Source organism: Capsicum annuum, chromosome 10 (genome assembly GCF_002878395.1).
Source record: "Capsicum annuum cultivar UCD-10X-F1 chromosome 10, UCD10Xv1.1, whole genome shotgun sequence".
NCBI lineage: Eukaryota > Viridiplantae > Streptophyta > Magnoliopsida > Solanales > Solanaceae > Capsicum > Capsicum annuum.
Window position 1 is genome coordinate 61124551 of NC_061120.1, and position 4613 is coordinate 61129163.

The following is a 4613-nucleotide window of genomic DNA, read 5'->3' on the forward strand; positions in this document are numbered from 1 at the left end:
GCCCCACGCCCCAACCCCCTCGGACATGACCCTATCCACCCATTACCGCCCACAGCCACAACTACACGAAAGTATAGGAAAATATAAAGATATACACGGTGGTAGTATCAAAGCAGCAACAAGGAAATACAAGGCTCACACAAATTCAAAGGAATACTCCCGAAACAAAACTATACTCAATTAGGGGCAAACACCACTGGACTCAACACCCACAGCCCCAAATGCAGGTTCCCAGCCAATAACCCAATCCAAAGCAGTGGAAGAAACGACCACAGCAACTATAAATAGTTGCCATAGCCATTTTCTTTACTTAGCTTTTTGATGAATATTGATATTTTTGAGAAATTGTAGTTTCTTAGTAAATTTCCTTAAGGAGATCAATGAAATAATTAGTGTAGTTAGTCCGGTTAATTAGTGTTGATCTAGAAATTGTTGGTAAAATTTTGTCTTGTTTAATCGAAGAATTACCCATTTGTGGTTCTTGTTTCATTGATTGTTCAAGCTCGTGTTTGTGTTGAGGTAAGGGTATCAAGTCCCTTGTTGCTCATAATTTCAATACTTAGATATTAATCCATATATCCTTCTTTTTTTCCCTTTTTCTTTTCTTGTTCTTCTCTCTTTGATTCTTATCACCATGGGTGATAAAGATGTCATTTGGGCATTCAAGACAGGACAGGCCCTTGTGGGTTATTTCCTAAATAGTCACTTTTGGGTTATTTTTGCAGAGGTAATAACTATAAATAGTTGCCTTAGCCATTTACATTCTTAGGTTTGGTTGAATTGAGAGCTTTGAATCTTGTAGTAGAATTCACTAAGTGAAGCCTAGCATTAGAGTAGTTCATAGTTGATAATCGTAGATAGAGTGTTTAGTGTGGAATCTCTAAGTTGCTCGTGTTAAATTCTTCTAGCTTAATCAATCATCGAGTTACCCTCTTTGAAGATTCCAATTTGATTTTCTCGTCTTTGATTGAATCGGGTTTATTGTTGTTCGGTTGGATTCAATTGAGAGGCAAAGGCAGAGTCTTTTGTTGCTCGTAAATCCGATCGAATTTCGATAATTCCACATATCCTTTTGTTTATTTCAATTTTTCGCATTTTGGTTCTAGTTTCCAATTAGAATCGTTATCACTCTCCCTCCTAGCCTACTTGCTAGAGTCTCTATCTATATTATTGTATTGATGGGATATATCAAGTTCTTTTCCCCTATTTATATGTAGCCTAGAAAATGCTTAAAAAAATGAATATGACCCCCAAAATCAGAACATGTTCCATATTGCCCACTTTTTCCCTCACATAACTCATCCCTATATCTAAGTTACTCGGACTTTCCACTTTCGGTGCCACACCCGTGTCGACACGACATAGGTGTAGGTGTGAGATCCGTACCCGATCTGGTCAACCGATTTTGGGTACTTTGACCAAAATCGACTAAGGAAGTCCGGATAGAATTGAGAAATTCTGTAATTAAAACAAAAGCTAAGGTAAAATTGAAGAAAATGGAATACCTTGTATATAGAAATTTCTATGTTATTGCTTTTCCTTGTAACTCCTTTCAGGATTTTCTCCTTGAACAATATTATCCTCAAGTTTTCCTCATAATATCTCATAATTTATGTTTTACAACTCTATTTTCGATATTTAAACCATTTTTCGCCAAATCCCCGCACCCGTATCCATCTATAGATAGATATCCCCAAATCTTCAAATTAAGACCGTGAAGGATCCGACCTCTAGACCCGTACCCGTATCGGACACCCGCACCCAAGTCCGAGCAACTTAACTAATATCTAGCATACCATGTATATCCTGTGTGAGGGACAAGTTGCACCAAAAAGCTAGCAAAGCAATACATTTGTGTTTAAGACTAAGTATGTTTCTACTTTTGTATTAAAAAATTCTGTCGTTTCTTTCAAGCCATATAGTCCACCAGATTGACTGTGGTAGTGTTCCAAATCTCTAGAAATTCTTGTTAGGCCCCTCTTTTGTCCATCCAAGCAACAAGTGGTAAGTATGGTATGGCCAGTAGGGGCACCTCAATAAGATTGGTGACCTAGAATCAAACTTCAAAATCTTTTATTAAAAAAAGTATTGAGGTGTTAAGTTGTTAATAATTTTCTTACAAACCATTTAATATGTCTTGTGACATTGCTGATCTGGGGTAGTAATACAAGTTTATTCAAGAAGTTGATAACTTGACATTAAAATATTTTTTTGATGCTTCAATTAACTTGTTGCATCGCATTAAACTTTAGAAAAAAAATAATTGTAGAATGTAAATATCCCGAAAATTTTGAAATTTTGCATTCATGATGTGGGTTTAGGGGAAGTTAAGTTTTTTTTCCCCAATTTCTGTTCAAACAATTACCACAATCACAAAACAAAAATTTATCTTACAGTTTTGTACAATATTTTCCCCTTTCTATTTTGGAATATTAAATAGTTTTCAGAAGAAAAACTAACCTATAAATTTGTTATTGGTAAAAATTAGGGCCCCACTATAAAGGATTGTGGTGGGGTGAGTAAGATCCCTATTTCCATAACCAGAGGTATTTAGGTAAGCCTTGAAATAGAAAAGATATTTCTAGAAAGTGCTTCTCCATTTAACAGGCCTTGCCTGACACGATTTCAGATTAATCTAGGGGTCCCAATACAAATACCCAACACCTAATGAAAAAATAATGAGGCCCCCAAAAATTTGGGGCCTAAAGCCCTTGCTTTAGCAGCTTCACCCTAGCCTTGCACCAACTCAAGCCAAGTACGGCAAAAGCATACACCAAATCTGATTTGTAACCTTACAGTGCAAAAAAGGGTGGTGGGCATTCATTTAGGAATTTAATGCTAACCAAGAAATCAACACATGCAGCTTGAAGTACAATGAACTAGTCTACGATTTCCACATCACATGGAACACTTCTCTCATCATTGTCACCAATTTTCATCCCCAATTCAAATCAGGTGTGAGTTACTGTCATAAAACGGATATTGAGTTAATACAGAAAAACTATAATCAAATTGAAAGTGGTAAAATGTATTTAAATCATCCGCCTCCCAATTATCATAGAAATAGAAAGACATTCTTAGTTTAACAATAAAAAATACATGTTCAACTTTTGATTCTCCGTTCAAACAGATGGCCAAAATAGGGAGGTTGCAGATCCAGGAATACCACATAACCCAATGAATCATTCTTTGATCTCAGTAGTTAATTGCACATCAAATGGAATCTCATTTCTGGTCACATCTTTCTCACCATCAAAGCCACGTCAATGGATAGTCATATTCTTAACAATTACTTATGCTATAGAGGCTTACTTTTAAATTTTCAATCAACTATACCTCAATCCAAAACTAGTCAGGATCGGCTTATGAATCCTTATTCATTCTGCTTTATTCAAGTCCACTTCATACACCACAGACAAATTTGGACTAAACTACATCTCAATTCTCAATCTCAAACTATCCAGGATCAACTTTAAGAATCCTTTGTTCACTCCACCCTATTACAGTCCATTTCAGCCCACTTGAAATATGCAAGTAGCTATAACTCAATCTAAAACTAATCAGCATTGACCTTACAAATCGTCTTTCCATTTGGCTCTATTTGGGTCTATTTCATTCCCGAGAACAACGAGAGAAACTATTTCTCAATCTCAAGCTAGCCAGGATCCACTTTACGAAATCCTATATCCATTCCAAGATAAATATGGAAGTCTTACAGGAACTTCAAATAAGCAAATGCAAGAGAAGGAAGTAAAACCTCGCCAGCTTGAGCGAAGCAAGAATGAAGATAACCTTCATCCATCCACTGCTGGAGATCACCAATCCAGAACGTTCTGTTATCTTCGCTTGAATTCTGCTGAATCTTAATCTGCTTCTGCTGTTGTTGTTAATGGTAGTAGGGCATGTATTGTTGACCGTACATCATCTGTTGCTGCATTACCATTGCCGCCGTTGGTGGATACTGCTGCATCGCCATCCATTGCTGTTGATACTGCTGCATTGCTAACCACTGTTGTTGTTGCAACTGTTGCTGCTGATTCATATCGCCATTCATATTTCCAACTTCCTCTCTCACTTTCCCTCATAAACAAAGAGAGTTTAGGGGAAGAAAATTAGGAAGAAGAGACGGGAAATGGAGAGAGCGAGAGAAAGAGTCGGTAGTAGAGGAACCTAGGATCAGTCTTCGTGCGTAACGATGTACGAATTTAGGCCGTCGATTGAAATTCAAGGGTTCTCTTTATTCGGCGTTGATAAGGAGTTTTTGATGACGATAATGTAGTTGGACCAGCTGACACAGGGTATGGGCGGGTCCCATCTTTGTCACTTCAAAACTTTAACTTTGCAGCCAAACATAGATCCGACTTCTAGATATGGCAAAGGTTGTTTTGCTCCCCTAGAGGTGTTTGGGGCAATTAAGCTAAAAGTGAGAAAAAGTTTAAGAAGAGGGCAGGTGACTCAACTTTTAATAATTGAATGTAGGTGATAATTACTTTCTTTGTTTTAAGTTATCTGTCTCAAATTTTTTAATTTAATTTTTCATTTTACTTATCTTTTTTTTATTAATCAAGACAAGATAATTTTTTTTTCATTATACCCTTAGTAATTGATTATTC

General features: G+C 36.7%; 1 pseudogene; it reads right to left on the reverse strand.

Annotated features, from left to right (window-relative positions):
• Nucleotides 1-4386, reverse strand: part of LOC107855994 — a 42722-nt pseudogene extending 38336 nt beyond the window's left edge.
• Between the last annotated feature and the right edge of the window lie 227 nt (nucleotides 4387-4613).